The sequence below is a fragment of the Hydractinia symbiolongicarpus genome, chromosome 11, assembly GCF_029227915.1.
Source record: "Hydractinia symbiolongicarpus strain clone_291-10 chromosome 11, HSymV2.1, whole genome shotgun sequence".
Classification (NCBI taxonomy): domain Eukaryota; kingdom Metazoa; phylum Cnidaria; class Hydrozoa; order Anthoathecata; family Hydractiniidae; genus Hydractinia; species Hydractinia symbiolongicarpus.
The window spans coordinates 15956509-15972956 of record NC_079885.1 but is presented as its reverse complement, the minus strand read 5'-3'; the positions used below and the strand labels follow the sequence as shown (position 1 = coordinate 15972956).

At 40.5% G+C, this 16448-nt stretch overlaps 26 non-coding genes and 3 pseudogenes across 26 annotated transcripts; all 29 read right to left on the bottom strand.

The window, feature by feature from the left end:
* Positions 1-188: 188 nt before the first annotated feature.
* Positions 189-307, bottom strand: LOC130616626 (5S ribosomal RNA). Its single transcript, XR_008977707.1, has one exon. It is a non-coding gene; the product is annotated as a 5S ribosomal RNA (ribosomal RNA).
* Positions 308-756: 449 nt separating this feature from the next.
* On the bottom strand, positions 757-875 carry LOC130618108 (5S ribosomal RNA). The gene has a single exon (XR_008979183.1). It is a non-coding gene; the product is annotated as a 5S ribosomal RNA (ribosomal RNA).
* A 450-nt stretch (positions 876-1325) lies between these two features.
* LOC130617483 (5S ribosomal RNA) lies at positions 1326-1444 on the bottom strand. Its single transcript, XR_008978560.1, has one exon. It is a non-coding gene; the product is annotated as a 5S ribosomal RNA (ribosomal RNA).
* A 449-nt stretch (positions 1445-1893) lies between these two features.
* Positions 1894-2012, bottom strand: LOC130618617 (5S ribosomal RNA; annotated as a pseudogene).
* A 450-nt stretch (positions 2013-2462) lies between these two features.
* Positions 2463-2581, bottom strand: LOC130617482 (5S ribosomal RNA). The gene has a single exon (XR_008978559.1). It is a non-coding gene; the product is annotated as a 5S ribosomal RNA (ribosomal RNA).
* A 449-nt stretch (positions 2582-3030) lies between these two features.
* LOC130618616 (5S ribosomal RNA) lies at positions 3031-3149 on the bottom strand (annotated as a pseudogene).
* A 450-nt stretch (positions 3150-3599) lies between these two features.
* Positions 3600-3718, bottom strand: LOC130618138 (5S ribosomal RNA). The gene has a single exon (XR_008979213.1). It is a non-coding gene; the product is annotated as a 5S ribosomal RNA (ribosomal RNA).
* A 450-nt stretch (positions 3719-4168) lies between these two features.
* Positions 4169-4287, bottom strand: LOC130615264 (5S ribosomal RNA). The gene has a single exon (XR_008976354.1). It is a non-coding gene; the product is annotated as a 5S ribosomal RNA (ribosomal RNA).
* Positions 4288-4736: 449 nt separating this feature from the next.
* LOC130618196 (5S ribosomal RNA) lies at positions 4737-4855 on the bottom strand. The gene has a single exon (XR_008979271.1). It is a non-coding gene; the product is annotated as a 5S ribosomal RNA (ribosomal RNA).
* A 450-nt stretch (positions 4856-5305) lies between these two features.
* On the bottom strand, positions 5306-5424 carry LOC130618096 (5S ribosomal RNA). Its single transcript, XR_008979171.1, has one exon. It is a non-coding gene; the product is annotated as a 5S ribosomal RNA (ribosomal RNA).
* Positions 5425-5874: 450 nt separating this feature from the next.
* On the bottom strand, positions 5875-5993 carry LOC130616069 (5S ribosomal RNA). The gene has a single exon (XR_008977153.1). It is a non-coding gene; the product is annotated as a 5S ribosomal RNA (ribosomal RNA).
* Positions 5994-6442: 449 nt separating this feature from the next.
* LOC130617980 (5S ribosomal RNA) lies at positions 6443-6561 on the bottom strand. The gene has a single exon (XR_008979055.1). It is a non-coding gene; the product is annotated as a 5S ribosomal RNA (ribosomal RNA).
* Positions 6562-7011: 450 nt separating this feature from the next.
* Positions 7012-7130, bottom strand: LOC130617937 (5S ribosomal RNA). Its single transcript, XR_008979012.1, has one exon. It is a non-coding gene; the product is annotated as a 5S ribosomal RNA (ribosomal RNA).
* Positions 7131-7579: 449 nt separating this feature from the next.
* On the bottom strand, positions 7580-7698 carry LOC130618194 (5S ribosomal RNA). The gene has a single exon (XR_008979269.1). It is a non-coding gene; the product is annotated as a 5S ribosomal RNA (ribosomal RNA).
* Positions 7699-8148: 450 nt separating this feature from the next.
* LOC130618095 (5S ribosomal RNA) lies at positions 8149-8267 on the bottom strand. Its single transcript, XR_008979170.1, has one exon. It is a non-coding gene; the product is annotated as a 5S ribosomal RNA (ribosomal RNA).
* A 450-nt stretch (positions 8268-8717) lies between these two features.
* Positions 8718-8836, bottom strand: LOC130616068 (5S ribosomal RNA). The gene has a single exon (XR_008977152.1). It is a non-coding gene; the product is annotated as a 5S ribosomal RNA (ribosomal RNA).
* A 449-nt stretch (positions 8837-9285) lies between these two features.
* LOC130617462 (5S ribosomal RNA) lies at positions 9286-9404 on the bottom strand. Its single transcript, XR_008978539.1, has one exon. It is a non-coding gene; the product is annotated as a 5S ribosomal RNA (ribosomal RNA).
* Positions 9405-9854: 450 nt separating this feature from the next.
* LOC130617936 (5S ribosomal RNA) lies at positions 9855-9973 on the bottom strand. Its single transcript, XR_008979011.1, has one exon. It is a non-coding gene; the product is annotated as a 5S ribosomal RNA (ribosomal RNA).
* A 450-nt stretch (positions 9974-10423) lies between these two features.
* Positions 10424-10542, bottom strand: LOC130618167 (5S ribosomal RNA). The gene has a single exon (XR_008979241.1). It is a non-coding gene; the product is annotated as a 5S ribosomal RNA (ribosomal RNA).
* A 449-nt stretch (positions 10543-10991) lies between these two features.
* Positions 10992-11110, bottom strand: LOC130617461 (5S ribosomal RNA). The gene has a single exon (XR_008978538.1). It is a non-coding gene; the product is annotated as a 5S ribosomal RNA (ribosomal RNA).
* Positions 11111-11560: 450 nt separating this feature from the next.
* Positions 11561-11679, bottom strand: LOC130617935 (5S ribosomal RNA). The gene has a single exon (XR_008979010.1). It is a non-coding gene; the product is annotated as a 5S ribosomal RNA (ribosomal RNA).
* Positions 11680-12129: 450 nt separating this feature from the next.
* Positions 12130-12248, bottom strand: LOC130618165 (5S ribosomal RNA). The gene has a single exon (XR_008979240.1). It is a non-coding gene; the product is annotated as a 5S ribosomal RNA (ribosomal RNA).
* A 449-nt stretch (positions 12249-12697) lies between these two features.
* On the bottom strand, positions 12698-12816 carry LOC130615905 (5S ribosomal RNA). Its single transcript, XR_008976992.1, has one exon. It is a non-coding gene; the product is annotated as a 5S ribosomal RNA (ribosomal RNA).
* Positions 12817-13266: 450 nt separating this feature from the next.
* On the bottom strand, positions 13267-13385 carry LOC130615263 (5S ribosomal RNA). The gene has a single exon (XR_008976353.1). It is a non-coding gene; the product is annotated as a 5S ribosomal RNA (ribosomal RNA).
* Positions 13386-13835: 450 nt separating this feature from the next.
* Positions 13836-13954, bottom strand: LOC130618662 (5S ribosomal RNA; annotated as a pseudogene).
* Positions 13955-14404: 450 nt separating this feature from the next.
* On the bottom strand, positions 14405-14523 carry LOC130617318 (5S ribosomal RNA). Its single transcript, XR_008978395.1, has one exon. It is a non-coding gene; the product is annotated as a 5S ribosomal RNA (ribosomal RNA).
* Positions 14524-14973: 450 nt separating this feature from the next.
* Positions 14974-15092, bottom strand: LOC130616067 (5S ribosomal RNA). The gene has a single exon (XR_008977151.1). It is a non-coding gene; the product is annotated as a 5S ribosomal RNA (ribosomal RNA).
* A 450-nt stretch (positions 15093-15542) lies between these two features.
* LOC130615967 (5S ribosomal RNA) lies at positions 15543-15661 on the bottom strand. The gene has a single exon (XR_008977052.1). It is a non-coding gene; the product is annotated as a 5S ribosomal RNA (ribosomal RNA).
* Positions 15662-16110: 449 nt separating this feature from the next.
* LOC130616951 (5S ribosomal RNA) lies at positions 16111-16229 on the bottom strand. Its single transcript, XR_008978030.1, has one exon. It is a non-coding gene; the product is annotated as a 5S ribosomal RNA (ribosomal RNA).
* Positions 16230-16448: the final 219 nt, after the last annotated feature.

Here is a 16448-nt window from a genome sequence, read left to right as displayed (position 1 = left end):
ATTTTCTTTGTCTGACGCTCGTAATCCATTCATTTACGACGTGGCGCATTTATTGCAGCGCGATGGTAGCCGTTTTGAAGGGAAAGCAACTTCTAATCATGTCTCTTTCTTGATTTACTCAGCGGCTATTGCGTAGAAAAGATACGTCACAGTCGTAATGATAAATAATGTAACGTGAAAACGTCAATAGCCTACGACACCGGGAGTTCCCAGGCGGTCCCCCATCCAAGTACTATCCCGGCCCGACGATGCTTAACTTCCGTGATTGGACGAGAACAGGTGTGTTCATCGTGGTATGGTCGTAGACAAACAAACGGGCAGATATCTACGATTTATTAGCACATTACATCGAAAATGGTTTAAACTTTAAAGGTCATATTTCTTGACTGGATTATCCGAAATAGGTCGTGTTTATGTGCATTTGAAAGCTCATTTCAAGCGCTATCCATTAATTACGACAACCATGCGCTTTAAGATTTCCGGTAAAAAGTTCCAACGAAGGAAATCTAGGGTACTTTCAGACTTAATTTTCATATGACAAAGTTAATTAGCAAAGTAACTACATCGCCATTTTCTTTGTCTGACGCTCGTAATCCATTTATTTGCGACGTGGCGCATTTATTGCAGCAAGATTGTAGCCGTTTTAAGGGAAAGCAACTTCTAATCACGTCCCTTACTTGATTTACTCAGCGGCTATTGCGTAAAAAAGATACGTCACAGTCGTAATGATAAATAATGTAACGTAAAATAGTCAATAGCCTACGACACCGGGAGATCCCAGGCGGTGCCCCATCTAAGTACTATCCCGACCCGACGATGCTTAACTTCCGTGATCGGACGAGAACAGGTGTGTTCATCGTGGTATGGTCGTAGACAAACAAACGGGCAGATATCTACGATTTATTAGCACATTACATCGAAAATGGTTCAAACTTTAAAGGTCATATTTCTTGACTGGATTATCCAAAATAGGTCGTGTTTATGTGCATTTGAAAGCTCATTTCAAGCGCTATCCATTAATTACGACAACTATGCGCTGTAAGATTTCCGGTAAAAAGTTCCAACGAAGGAAATCTAGGGTACTTTCAGACTTAATTTTCATATGACAAAGTTAATTAGCAAATTAACTATATCGCCATTTTCTTTGTCTGACGCTCGTAATCCATTCATTTGCGACTTGGCGCATTTATTGCTGCTAGATCGTAGCCGTTTTGAAGTGAAAGCAACTTCTAATCATGTCTCTTTCTTGATTTACTCAGCGGCTATTGCGTAAAAAAGATACGTCACAGTCGTAATGATAAATAATGTAATGTGAAAAAGTCAATAGCCTACGACACCGGGAGTTCCCAGGCGGTCCCCCATCCAAGTACTATCCCCGCCCGACGATGCTTAACTTCCGTGATCGGACGAGAACAGGTGTGTTTATCGTGGTATGGTCGTAGACAAACAAACGGACAAATATCTACGATTTATTAGCACATTACATCGAAAATGGTTAAAACTTTAAAGGTCATATTTCTTGACTGGATTATCCGAAATAGGTCGTGTTTATGTGCATTTGAAAGCTCTTTTTAAGCGCTATCGATTCCGTACGACAATCATGCGCTCTAAGATTTTCGGTAAAAGTTCCAACGAAGGAAATCTAGGGTACTTTCAGACTTAATTTTCATATGACAAAGTTAATTAGCAAAGTAACTACATCGCTATTTTCTTTGTCTGACGCTCGTAATCCATTCATTTGCGACGTGGCGCATTTATTGCAGCAAGATTGTAGCCGTTTTGAAGGGAAAGAAACTTCTAATCACGTCCCTTACTTGATTTACTCAGCGGCTAGTGCGTAAAAAAGATACGTCACAGTCGTAATGATAAATAATGTAGCGTGAAATAGTCAATAGCCTACGACACCGAAAGATCCCAGGCGGTGCCCCATCCAAGTACTATCCCGACCCGACGATGCTTAACTTCCGTGATCGGACGAGAACAGGTGTGTTCATTGTGGTATGGTCGTAGACAAACAAACGGGCAGATATCTACGATTTATTAGCACATTACATCGAAAATGGTTTAATCTTTAAAGGTCTTATTTCTTGACTGGATCATCCGAAATAGGTCGTGTTTATGTGCATTTGAAAGCTCATTTCAAGCGCTATCCATTAATTACGATAACCATGCGCTTTAAGATTTCCGGTAAAAAGTTCCAACAAAGGCAATCTAGGGTACTTTCAGACTTAATTTTCATATGACAAAGTTAATTAGCAAATTAACTACATCGCTATTTTCTATGTCTGACGCTCGTAATCCATTCATTTGCGACGTGGCGCATTTATTGCTGCCAGATCGTAGCCGTTTTGAAGTGAAAGAAACTTCTAATCACGTCCCTTACTTGATTTACTCAGCGGCTATTGCCTAAAAAAGATACGTTACAGTCGTAATGATAAATAATGTAACGTGAAAAAGTCAATAGCCTACGACACCGGGAGTTCCCAGGCGGTCCCCCATCCAAGTACTATCCCCGCCCGACGATGCTTAACTTCCGTGATCGGACGAGAACAGGTGTGTTTATCGTGGTATGGTCGTAGACAAACAAACGGACAAATATCTACGATTTATTAGCACATTACATCGAAAATGGTTAAAACTTTAAAGGTCATATTTCTTGACTGGCTTATCCGAAATAGGTCGTGTTTATGTGCATTTGAAAGCTCTTTTTAAGCGCTATCGATTCGGTACGACAATCATGCGCTCTAAGGTTTCCGGTAAAAGTTCCAACGAAGGAAATCTAGGGTACTTGCAGACTTAATTTTCATATGACAAAGTTAATTAGCAAAGTAACTACATCGCTATTTTCTTTGTCTGACGCTCGTAATCCATTCATTTGCGACGTGGCGCATTTATTGCAGCAAGATTGTAGCCGTTTTGAAGGGAAAGAAACTTCTAATCACGTCCCTTACTTGATTTACTCAGCGGCTAGTGCGTAAAAAAGATACGTCACAGTCGTAATGATAAATAATGTAACGTGAAATAGTCAATAGCCTACGACACCGAAAGATCCCAGGCGGTGCCCCATCCAAGTACTATCCCGACCCGACGATGCTTAACTTCCGTGATCGGACGAGAACAGGTGTGTTCATTGTGGTATGGTCGTAGACAAACAAACGGGCAGATATCTACGATTTATTAGCACATTACATCGAAAATGGTTTAATCTTTAAAGATCATATTTCTTGACTGGATCATCCGAAATAGGTCGTGTTTATGTGCATTTGAAAGCTCATTTCAAGCGCTATCCATTAATTACGATAATTATGCGCTTTAAGATTTCCGGTAAAAAGTTCCAACAAAGGCAATCTAGGGTACTTTCAGACTTAATTTTCATATGACAAAGTTAATTAGCAAATTAACTACATCGCTATTTTCTTTGTCTGACGCTCGTAATCCATTCATTTGCGACGTGGCGCATTTATTGCTGCCAGATCGTAGCCGTTTTGAAGTGAAAGAAACTTCTAATCACGTCCCTTACTTGATTTACTCAGCGGCTATTGCCTAAAAAAGATACGTCACAGTCGTAATGATAAATAATGTAACGTGAAAAAGTCAATAGCCTACGACACCGGGAGTTCCCAGGCGGTCCCCCATCCAAGTACTATCCCCGCCCGACGATGCTTAACTTCCGTGATCGGACGAGAACAGGTGTGTTTATCGTGGTATGGTCGTACACAAACAAACGGACAGATATCTACGATTTATTAGCACATTACATCGAAAATGGTTAAAACTTTAAAGGTCATATTTCTTGACTGGATCATCCGAAATAGGTCGTGTTTATGTGCATTTGAAAGCTCTTTTTAAGCGCTATCGATTCTTGTCAACAATAATGCGCTTTAAGATTTCCGGTAAAAAGTTCCAACGAAGGCAATCTAGGGTACTTTCAGACTTAATTTTCATATGACAAAGTTAATTAGCAAATTAACTACATCGCCATTTTCTTTGTCTGACGCTCGTAATCCATTCATTTGCGACGTGGCGCATTTATTGCAGCAAGATTGTAGCCGTTTTGAATGGAAAGAAACTTCTAATCACGTCCCTTACTTGATTTACTCAGCGGCTATTGCGTAAAAAAGATATGTCACAGTCGTAATGATAAATAATGTAACGTGAAAAAGTCAATAGCCTACGACACCGGGAGTTCCCAGGCGGTCCCCCATCCAAGTACTATCCCGGCCCGACGATGCTTAACTTCCGTGATCGGACGAGAACAGGTGTGTTCATCGTGGTATGGTCGTAGACAAACAAACGGGCAGATATCTACGATTTATTAGCACATTACATCGAAAATGGTTTAATCTTTAAAGGTCATATTTCTTGACTGGATTATCCGAAATAGGTCGTGTTAATGTGCATTTGAAAGCTCTTTTTAAGCGCTATCGATTCGGTACGACAATCATGCGCTTTAAGATTTCCGGTAAAAGTTCCAACGAAGGAAATCTAGGGTACTTGCAGACTTAATTGTCATATGACAAAGTTAATTAGCAAAGTAACTACATCGCTATTTTCTTTGTCTGACGCTCGTAATCCATTCATTTGCGACGTGGCGCATTTATTGCAGCAAGATTGTAGCCGTTTTGAAGGGAAAGAAACTTCTAATCACGTCCCTTACTTGATTTACTCAGCGGCTAGTGCGTAAAAAAGATACGTCACAGTCGTAATGATAAATAATGTAACGTGAAATAGTCAATAGCCTACGACACCGGAAGATCCCAGGCGGTGCCCCATCCAAGTACTATCCCGACCCGACGATGCTTAACTTCCGTGATCGGACGAGAACAGGTGTGTTCATCGTGGTATGGTCGTAGACAAACAAACGGGCAGATATCTACGATTTATTAGCACATTACATCGAAAATGGTTTAATCTTTAAAGGTCATATTTCTTGACTGGATCATCCGAAATAGGTCGTGTTTATGTGCATTTGAAAGCTCATTTCAAGCGCTATCCAATAATTACGATAACCATGCGCTTTAAGATTTCCGGTAAAAAGTTCCAACAAAGGCAATCTAGGGTACTTTCAGACTTAATTTTCATATGACAAAGTTAATTAGCAAATTACCTACATCGCTATTTTCTTTGTCTGACGCTCGTAATCCATTCATTTGCGACGTGGCGCATTTATTGCTGCCAGATCGTAGCCGTTTTGAAGTGAAAGAAACTTCTAATCACGTCCCTTACTTGATTTACTCAGCGGCTATTGCCTAAAAAAGATACGTCACAGTCGTAATGATAAATAATGTAACGTGAAAAAGTCTATAGCCTACGACACCGGGAGTTCCCAGGCGGTCCCCTATCCATGTACTATCCCGGCCTGACGATGCTTAACTTCCGTGATCGGACGAGAACAGGTGTGTTCATCGTGGTATGGTCGTAGACAAACAAACGGGCAGATATCTACGATTTATTAGCACATTACATCGAAAATGGTTCAAACTTTAAAGGTCATATTTCTTGACTGGATCATCCGAAATAGGTCGTGTTTATGTGCATTTGAAAGCTCTTTCTAAGCGCTATCGATTTTTGTCAACAATAATGCGCTTAATGATTTCCGGTAAAAAGTTCCAACGAAGGCAATCTAGGGTACTTTCAGACTTAATTTTCATATGACAAAGTTAAATAGCAAAGTAACTACATCGCCATTTTCTTTGTCTGACGCTCGTAATCCATTGATTTGCGACGTGGCGCATTTATTGCAGCCAGATCGTAGCCGTTTTGAAGGGAAAGAAGCTTCTAATAACGTTCCTTACTTGATTTACTCAGCGGCTATTGCGTAAAAAAGATACGTCACAGTCGTAATGATAAATAATGTAACGTAAAAAAGTCAATAGCCTACGACACCGGGAGTTCCCAGGCAGTCCCCCATCCAAGTACTATCCCGGCCCGACGATGCTTAACTTCCGTGATCGGACGAGAACAGGTGTGTTCATCGTGGTATGGTCGTAGACAAACAAACGGGCAGATATCTACGATTTATTAGCACATTACATCGAAAATGGTTTAAAGTTTAAAGGTCATATTTCTTGACTGGATTATCCGAAATAGGTCGTGTTTATGTGCATTTGAAAGCTCTTTTTCAGCGCTATCGATTCGGTACGACGACCATGCGCTTTAAGATTTCCGGTAAAAGTTCCAACGAAGGAAATCTAGGGTACTTGCAGACTTAATTTTCATATGACAAAGTTAATTAGCAAAGTAACTACATCGCTATTTTCTTTGTCTGACGCTCGTAATCCATTCATTTGCGACGTGGCGCATTTATTGCAGCAAGATTGTAGCCGTTTTGAATGGAAAGAAACTTCTAATCACGTCCCTTACTTGATTTACTCAGCGGCTATTGCGTAAAAAAGATATGTCACAGTCGTAATGATAAATAATGTAACGTGAAAAAGTCAATAGCCTACGACACCGGGAGTTCCCAGGCGGTCCTCAATCCAAGTACTATCCCGGCCCGACGATGCTTAACTTCCGTGATCCGACGAGAACAGGTGTGTTCATCGTGGTATGGTCGTAGACAAACAAACGGGCAGATATCTACGATTTATTAGCACATTACATCGAAAATGGTTTAATCTTTAAAGGTCATATTTCTTGACTGGATCATCCGAAATAGGTCGTGTTTATGTGCATTTGAAAGCTCATTTCAAGCGCTATCCATTAATTACGATAACCATGCGCTTTAAGATTTCCGGTAAAAAGTTCCAACAAAGGCAATCTAGGGTACTTTCAGACTTAATTTTCATATGACAAAGTTAATTAGCAAATTAACTACATCGCTATTTTCTTTGTCTGACGCTCGTAATCCATTTATTTGCGACGTGGCGCATTTATTGCTGCCAGATCGTAGCCGTTTTGAAGTGAAAGAAACTTCTAATCACGTCCCTTACTTGATTTACTCAGCGGCTATTGCCTAAAAAAGATACGTCACAGTCGTAATGATAAATAATGTAACGTGGAAAAGTCAATAGCCTACGACACCGGGAGTTCCCAGGCGGTCCCCTATCCATGTACTATCCCGGCCCGACGATGCTTAACTTCCATGATCGGACGAGAACAGGTGTGTTCATCGTGGTATGGTCGTAGACAAACAAACGGGCAGATATCTACGATTTATTAGCACATTACATCGAAAATGGTTCAAACTTTAAAGGTCATATTTCTTGACTGGATCATCCGAAATAGGTCGTGTTTATGTGCATTTGAAAGCTCTTTTTAAGCGCTATCGATTCTTGTCAACAATAATGCGCTTTAAGATTTCCGGTAAAAGTTCCAACGAAGGAAATCTAGGGTACTTGCAGACTTAATTGTCATATGACAAAGTTAATTAGCAAAGTAACTACATCGCTATTTTCTTTGTCTGACGCTCGTAATCCATTCATTTGCGACGTGGCGCATTTATTGCAGCAAGATTGTAGCCGTTTTGAAGGGAAAGAAACTTCTAATCACGTCCCTTACTTGATTTACTCAGCGGCTAGTGCGTAAAAAAGATACGTCACAGTCGTAATGATAAATAATGTAACGTGAAATAGTCAATAGCCTACGACACCGGAAGATCCCAGGCGGTGCCCCATCCAAGTACTATCCCGACCCGACGATGCTTAACTTCCGTGATCGGACGAGAACAGGTGTGTTCATCGTGGTATGGTCGTAGACAAACAAACGGGCAGATATCTACGATTTATTAGCACATTACATCGAAAATGGTTTAATCTTTAAAGGTCATATTTCTTGACTGGATCATCCGAAATAGGTCGTGTTTATGTGCATTTGAAAGCTCATTTCAAGCGCTATCCAATAATTACGATAACCATGCGCTTTAAGATTTCCGGTAAAAAGTTCCAACAAAGGCAATCTAGGGTACTTTCAGACTTAATTTTCATATGACAAAGTTAATTAGCAAATTACCTACATCGCTATTTTCTTTGTCTGAGGCTCGTAATCCATTCATTTGCGACGTGGCGCATTTATTGCTGCCAGATCGTAGCCGTTTTGAAGTGAAAGAAACTTCTAATCACGTCCCTTACTTGATTTACTCAGCGGCTATTGCCTAAAAGAGATACGTCACAGTCGTAATGATAAATAATGTAACGTGAAAAAGTCTATAGCCTACGACACCGGGAGTTCCCAGGCGGTCCCCTATCCATGTACTATCCCGGCCTGACGATGCTTAACTTCCGTGATCGGACGAGAACAGGTGTGTTCATCGTGGTATGGTCGTAGACAAACAAACGGGCAGATATCTACGATTTATTAGCACATTACATCGAAAATGGTTCAAACTTTAAAGGTCATATTTCTTGACTGGATCATCCGAAATAGGTCGTGTTTATGTGCATTTGAAAGCTCTTTCTAAGCGCTATCGATTTTTGTCAACAATAATGCGCTTTATGATTTCCGGTAAAAAGTTCCAACGAAGGCAATCTAGGGTACTTTCAGACTTAATTTTCATATGACAAAGTTAAATAGCAAAGTAACTACATCGCCATTTTCTTTGTCTGACGCTCGTAATCCATTGATTTGCGACGTGGCGCATTTATTGCAGCCAGATCGTAGCCGTTTTGAAGGGAAAGAAGCTTCTAATAACGTTCCTTACTTGATTTACTCAGCGGCTATTGCGTAAAAAAGATACGTCACAGTCGTAATGATAAATAATGTAACGTAAAAAAGTCAATAGCCTACGACACCGGGAGTTCCCAGGCAGTCCCCCATCCAAGTACTATCCCGGCCCGACGATGCTTAACTTCCGTGATCGGACGAGAACAGGTGTGTTCATCGTGGTATGGTCGTAGACAAACAAACGGGCAGATATCTACGATTTATTAGCACATTACATCGAAAATGGTTTAAAGTTTAAAGGTCATATTTCTTGACTGGATTATCCGAAATAGGTCGTGTTTATGTGCATTTGAAAGCTCTTTTTCAGCGCTATCGATTCGGTACGACGACCATGCGCTTTAAGATTTCCGGTAAAAGTTCCAACGAAGGAAATCTAGGGTACTTGCAGACTTAATTTTCATATGACAAAGTTAATTAGCAAAGTAACTACATCGCTATTTTCTTTGTCTGACGCTCGTAATCCATTCATTTGCGACGTGGCGCATTTATTGCAGCAAGATTGTAGCCGTTTTGAATGGAAAGAAACTTCTAATCACGTCCCTTACTTGATTTACTCAGCGGCTATTGCGTAAAAAAGATATGTCACAGTCGTAATGATAAATAATGTAACGTGAAAAAGTCAATAGCCTACGACACCGGGAGTTCCCAGGCGGTCCCCAATCCAAGTACTATCCCGGCCCGACGATGCTTAACTTCCGTGATCCGACGAGAACAGGTGTGTTCATCGTGGTATGGTCGTAGACAAACAAACGGGCAGATATCTACGATTTATTAGCACATTACATCGAAAATGGTTTAATCTTTAAAGGTCATATTTCTTGACTGGATCATCCGAAATAGGTCGTGTTTATGTGCATTTGAAAGCTCATTTCAAGCGCTATCCATTAATTACGATAACCATGCGCTTTAAGATTTCCGGTAAAAAGTTCCAACAAAGGCAATCTAGGGTACTTTCAGACTTAATTTTCATATGACAAAGTTAATTAGCAAATTAACTACATCGCTATTTTCTTTGTCTGACGCTCGTAATCCATTTATTTGCGACGTGGCGCATTTATTGCTGCCAGATCGTAGCCGTTTTGAAGTGAAAGAAACTTCTAATCACGTCCCTTACTTGATTTACTCAGCGGCTATTGCCTAAAAAAGATACGTCACAGTCGTAATGATAAATAATGTAACGTGAAAAAGTCAATAGCCTACGACACCGGGAGTTCCCAGGCGGTCCCCTATCCATGTACTATCCCGGCCCGACGATGCTTAACTTCCATGATCGGACGAGAACAGGTGTGTTCATCGTGGTATGGTCGTAGACAAACAAACGGGCAGATATCTACGATTTATTAGCACATTACATCGAAAATGGTTCAAACTTTAAAGGTCATATTTCTTGACTGGATCATCCGAAATAGGTCGTGTTTATGTGCATTTGAAAGCTCTTTTTAAGCGCTATCGATTCTTGTCAACAATAATGCGCTTTATGATTTCCGGTAAAAAGTTCCAACGAAGGCAATCTAGGGTACTTTCAGACTTAATTTTCATATGACAAAGTTAATTAGCAAAGTAACTACATCGCCATTTTCTTTGTCTGACGCTCGTAATCCATTGATTTGCGACGTGGCGCATTTATTGCAGCCAGATCGTAGCCGTTTTGAAGGGAAAGAAACTTCTAATAACGTTCCTTACTTGATTTACTCAGCGGCTATTGCGTAAAAAAGATACGTCACAGTCGTAATGATAAATAATGTAACGTGAAAAAGTCAATAGCCTACGACACCGGGAGTTCCCAGGCAGTCCCCCATCCAAGTACTATCCCGGCCCGACGATGCTTAACTTTCGAGATTGGACGAAAACAGGTGTGTTCATCGTGGTATGGTCGTAGACAAACAAACGGGCAGATATCTACGATTTATTAGCACATTACATCGAAAATGGTTTAACGTTTAAAGGTCATATTTCTTGACTGGATTATCCGAAATAGGTCGTGTTTATGTGCATTTGAAAGCTCTTTTTCAGCGCTATTGATTCGGTACGACGACCATGCGCTTTAAGATGTCCGGTAAAAGTTCCAACGAAGGAAATCTAGGGTACTTGCAGACTTAATTTTCATATGACAAAGTTAATTAGCAAAGTAACTACATCGCTATTTTCTTTGTCTGACGCTCGTAATCCATTCATTTGCGACGTGGCTCATTTATTGCAGCAAGATTGTAGCCGTTTTGAATGGAAAGAAACTTCTAATCACGTCCCTTAATTGATTTACTCAGCGGCTATTGCGTAAAAAAGATATGTCACAGTCGTAATGATAAATAATGTAACGTGAAAAAGTCAATAGCCTACGACACCGGGAGTTCCCAGGCGGTCCCCAATCCAAGTACTATCCCGGCCCGACGATGCTTAACTTCCGTGATCCGACGAGAACAGGTGTGTTCATCGTGGTATGGTCGTAGACAAACAAACGGGCAGATATCTACGATTTATTAGCACATTACATCGAAAATGGTTTAATCTTTAAAGGTCATATTTCTTGACTGGATCATCCGAAATAGGTCGTGTTTATGTGCATTTGAAAGCTCATTTCAAGCGCTATCCATTAATTACGATAACCATGCGCTTTAAGATTTCCGGTAAAAAGTTCCAACAAAGGCAATCTAGGGTACTTTCAGACTTAATTTTCATATGACAAAGTTAATTAGCAAATTAACTACATCGCTATTTTCTTTGTCTGACGCTCGTAATCCATTTATTTGCGACGTGGCGCATTTATTGCTGCCAGATCGTAGCCGTTTTGAAGTGAAAGAAACTTCTAATCACGTCCCTTACTTGATTTACTCAGCGGCTATTGCCTAAAAAAGATACGTCACAGTCGTAATGATAAATAATGTAACGTGAAAAAGTCAATAGCCTACGACACCGGGAGTTCCCAGGCGGTCCCCTATCCATGTACTATCCCGGCCCGACGATGCTTAACTTCCATGATCGGACGAGAACAGGTGTGTTCATCGTGGTATGGTCGTAGACAAACAAACGGGCAGATATCTACGATTTATTAGCACATTACATCGAAAATGGTTCAAACTTTAAAGGTCATATTTCTTGACTGGATCATCCGAAATAGGTCGTGTTTATGTGCATTTGAAAGCTCTTTTTAAGCGCTATCGATTCTTGTCAACAATAATGCGCTTTATGATTTCCGGTAAAAAGTTCCAACGAAGGCAATCTAGGGTACTTTCAGACTTAATTTTCATATGACAAAGTTAATTAGCAAAGTAACTACATCGCCATTTTCTTTGTCTGACGCTCGTAATCCATTGATTTGCGACGTGGCGCATTTATTGCAGCCAGATCGTAGCCGTTTTGAAGGGAAAGAAACTTCTAATAACGTTCCTTACTTGATTTACTCAGCGGCTATTGCGTAAAAAAGATACGTCACAGTCGTAATGATAAATAATGTAACGTGAAAAAGTCAATAGCCTACGACACCGGGAGTTCCCAGGCAGTCCCCCATCCAAGTACTATCCCGGCCCGACGATGCTTAACTTTCGAGATTGGACGAAAACAGGTGTGTTCATCGTGGTATGGTCGTAGACAAACAAACGGGCAGATATCTACGATTTATTAGCACATTACATCGAAAATGGTTTAACGTTTAAAGGTCATATTTCTTGACTGGATTATCCGAAATAGGTCGTGTTTATGTGCATTTGAAAGCTCTTTTTCAGCGCTATTGATTCGGTACGACGACCATGCGCTTTAAGATGTCCGGTAAAAGTTCCAACGAAGGAAATCTAGGGTACTTGCAGACTTAATTTTCATATGACAAAGTTAATTAGCAAAGTAACTACATCGCTATTTTCTTTGTCTGACGCTCGTAATCCATTCATTTGCGACGTGGCTCATTTATTGCAGCAAGATTGTAGCCGTTTTGAATGGAAAGAAACTTCTAATCACGTCCCTTAATTGATTTACTCAGCGGCTATTGCGTAAAAAAGATATGTCACAGTCGTAATGATAAATAATGTAACGTGAAAAAGTCAATAGCCTACGACACCGGGAGTTCCCAGGCGGTCCCCCATCCAAGTACTATCCCGGCCCGACGATGCTTAACTTCCGTGATCCGACGAGAACAGGTGTGTTCATCGTGGTATGGTCGTAGACAAACAAACGGGCAGATATCTACGATTTGATAGCACATTACATCGAAAATGGTTTAAACTTTAAAGGTCATATTTCTTGACTGGATCATCCGAAATAGGTCGTGTTTATGTGCATTTGAAAGCTCATTTCAAGCGCTATCCATTAATTACGACAACCATGCGCTTTAAGATTTCCAGTAAAAAGTTCCAACGAAGGCAATCTAGGGTACTTTCAGACTTAATTTTCATATGACAAAGTTATTTAGCAAATTAACTACATCGCCATTTTCTTTGTCTGACGCTCGTAATTCATTCATTTGCGTCGTTGCGCATTTATTGCAGCCAGATCGTAGCCGTTTTGAAGGGAAAGAAACTTCTAATCAAGTCCCTTACTTGATTTACTCAGCGGCTATTGTGTAAAAAAGATACGTCACAGTCGTAATGATAAATAATGTAACGTGAAAAAGTCAATAGCCTACGACACCGGGAGTTCCCAGGCGGTCCCCCATCCAAGTACTATCCCGGCCCGACGATGCTTAACTTCCGTGATCGGACGAGAACAGGTGTGTTCATCGTGGTATGGTCGTAGACAAACATACGGGTAGATATCTACGATTTATTAGCACATTACATCGAAAATGGTTCGAACTTTAAAGATCATAATTCTTGACTGGGTGATCGGAAATAGTTCGTGTTTATGTGCATTTGAAAGTTCTTTTTAAGCGCTATGGATTCTTTACGACAATAATGCGCTTTAAGATTTCCGGTAAAAAGTTCCAACGAAGGCAATCTAGGGTACTTTCAGACTTAATTTTCATATGACAAAGTTAATTAGCAAAGTAACTACATCGCCATTTTCTTTGTCTGACGCTCGTAATCCATTTATTTGCGACGTGGCGCATTTATTGCACCAAGATTGTAGCCGTTTTGAAGGGAAAGCAACTGCTAATCACGTCCCTTACTTGATTTACTCAGCGGCTAGTGCGTAAAAAAGATACGTCACAGTCGTAATGATAAATAATGTAACGTGAAATAGTCAATAGCCTACGACACCGGAAGATCCCAGGCGGTGCCCCATCCAAGTATTATCCCGACCCGACGATGCTTAACTTCCGTGATCGGACGAGAACAGGTGTGTTCATCGTGGTATGGTTGTAGACAAACAAACGGGCAGATATCTACGATTTATTAGCACATTACATCGAAAATGGTTTAAACTTTAAAGGTCATATTTCTTGACTGGATCATCCGAAATAGGTCGTGTTTATGTGCATTTGAAAGCTCATTTCAAGCGCTATCCATTAATTACGATAACCATGCGCTTTAAGATTTCCGGTAAAAAGTTCCAACAAAGGCAATCTAGGGTACTTTCAGACTTAATTTTCATATGACAAAGTTAATTAGCAAATTAACTACATCGCTATTTTCTTTGTCTGACGCTCGTAATCCATTCATTTGCGACGTGGCGCATTTATTGCTGCCAGATCGTAGCCGTTTTGAAGTGAAAGAAACTTCTAATCACGTCCCTTACTTGATTTACTCAGCGGCTATTGCCTAAAAAAGATACGTCACAGTCGTAATGATAAATAATGTAACGTGAAAAAGTCTATAGCCTACGACACCGGGAGTTCCCAGGCGGTCCCCTATCCATGTACTATCCCGGCCCGACGATGCTTAACTTCCGTGATCGGACGAGAACAGGTGTGTTCATCGTGGTATGGTCGTAGACAAACAAACGGGCAGATATCTACGATTTATTAGCACATTACATCGAAAATGGTTTAAACTTTAAAGGTCATATTTCTTGACTGGATCATCCGAAATAGGTCGTGTTTATGTGCATTTGAAAGCTCATTTCAAGCGCTATCCATTAATTACGATAACCATGCGCTTTAAGATTTCCGGTAAAAAGTTCCAACAAAGGCAATCTAGGGTACTTTCAGACTTAATTTTCATATGACAAAGTTAATTAGCAAAGTAACTACATCGCCATTTTCTTTGTCTGACGCTCGTAATCCATTGATTTGCGACGTGGCGCATTTATTGCAGCCAGATCGTAGCCGTTTTGAAAGGAAAGAAACTTCTAATCACGTCCCTTACTTGATTTACTCAGCGTCTATTGCGTAAAAAAGATACGTCACAGTCGTAATGATAAATAATGTAACGTGAAAAAGTCTATAGCCTACGACACCGGGAGTTCCCAGGCAGTCCCCCATCCAAGTACTATCCCGGCCCGACGATGCTTAACTTCCGTGATCGGACGAGAACAGGTGTGTTCATCGTGGTATGGTCGTAGACAAACAAACGGGCAGATATCTACGATTTATTAGCACATTACATCGAAAATGGTTCAAACTTTAAAGGTCATATTTCTTGACTGGATCATCCGAAATAGGTCGTGTTTATGTGCATTTGAAAGCTCTTTTTAAGCGCTATCGATTCTTGTCAATAATAATGCGCTTTATGATTTCCGGTAAAAAGTTCCAACGAAGGCAATCTAGGGTACTTTCAGACTTAATTTTCATATGACAAAGTTAATTAGCAAAGTAACTACATCGCCATTTTCTTTGTCTGACGCTCGTAATCCATTGATTTGCGACGTGGCGCATTTATTGCAGCCAGATCGTAGCCGTTTTGAAAGGAAAGAAACTTCTAATAACGTTCCTTACTTGATTTACTCAGCGGCTATTGCGTAAAAAAGATACGTCACAGTCGTAATGATAAATAAGGTAACGTGAAAAAGTCAATAGCCTACGACACCGGGAGTTCCCAGGCAGTCCCCCATCCAAGTACTATCCTGGCCCGACGATGCTTAACTTCCGTGATCGGACGAGAACAGGTGTGTTCATCGTGGTATGGTCGTAGACAAACAAACGGGCAGATATCTACAATTTATTAGCACATTACATCGAAAATGGTTTAAAGTTTAAAGGTCATATTTCTTGACTGGATTATCCGAAATAGGTCGTGTTTATGTGCATTTGAAAGCTCTTTTTCAGCGCTATCGATTCGGTACGACGACCATGCGCTTTAAGATTTCCGGTAAAAGTTCCAACGAAGGAAATCTAGGGTACTTTCAGACTTAATTTTCATATGACAAAGTTAATTAGCAAAGTAACTACATCGCTATTTTCTTTGTCGGACGCTCGTAATCCATTCATTTGCGACGTGGCGCATTTATTGCAGCAAGATTGTAGCCGTTTTGAATGGAAAGAAACTTCTAATCACGTCCCTTACTTGATTTACTCAGCGGCTATTGCGTATAAAAGATATGTCACAGTCGTAATGATAAATAATGTAACGTGAAAAAGTCAATAGCCTACGACACCGGGAGTTCCCAGGCGGTTCCCCATCCAAGTACTATCCCGGCCCGACGATGCTTAACTTCCGTGATCGGACGAGAACAGGTGTGTTCATCGTGGTATGGTTGTAGACAAACAAACGGGCAGATATCTACGATTTATTAGCACATTACATCGAAAATGGTTTAAACTTTAAAGGTCATATTTCTTGACTGGATCATCCGAAATAGGTCGTGTTTATGTGCATTTGAAAGCTCATTTCAAGCGCTATCCATTAATTACGATAACCATGCGCTTTAAGATTTCCGGTAAAAAGTTCCAACAAAGGCAATCTAGGGTACTTTCAGACTTA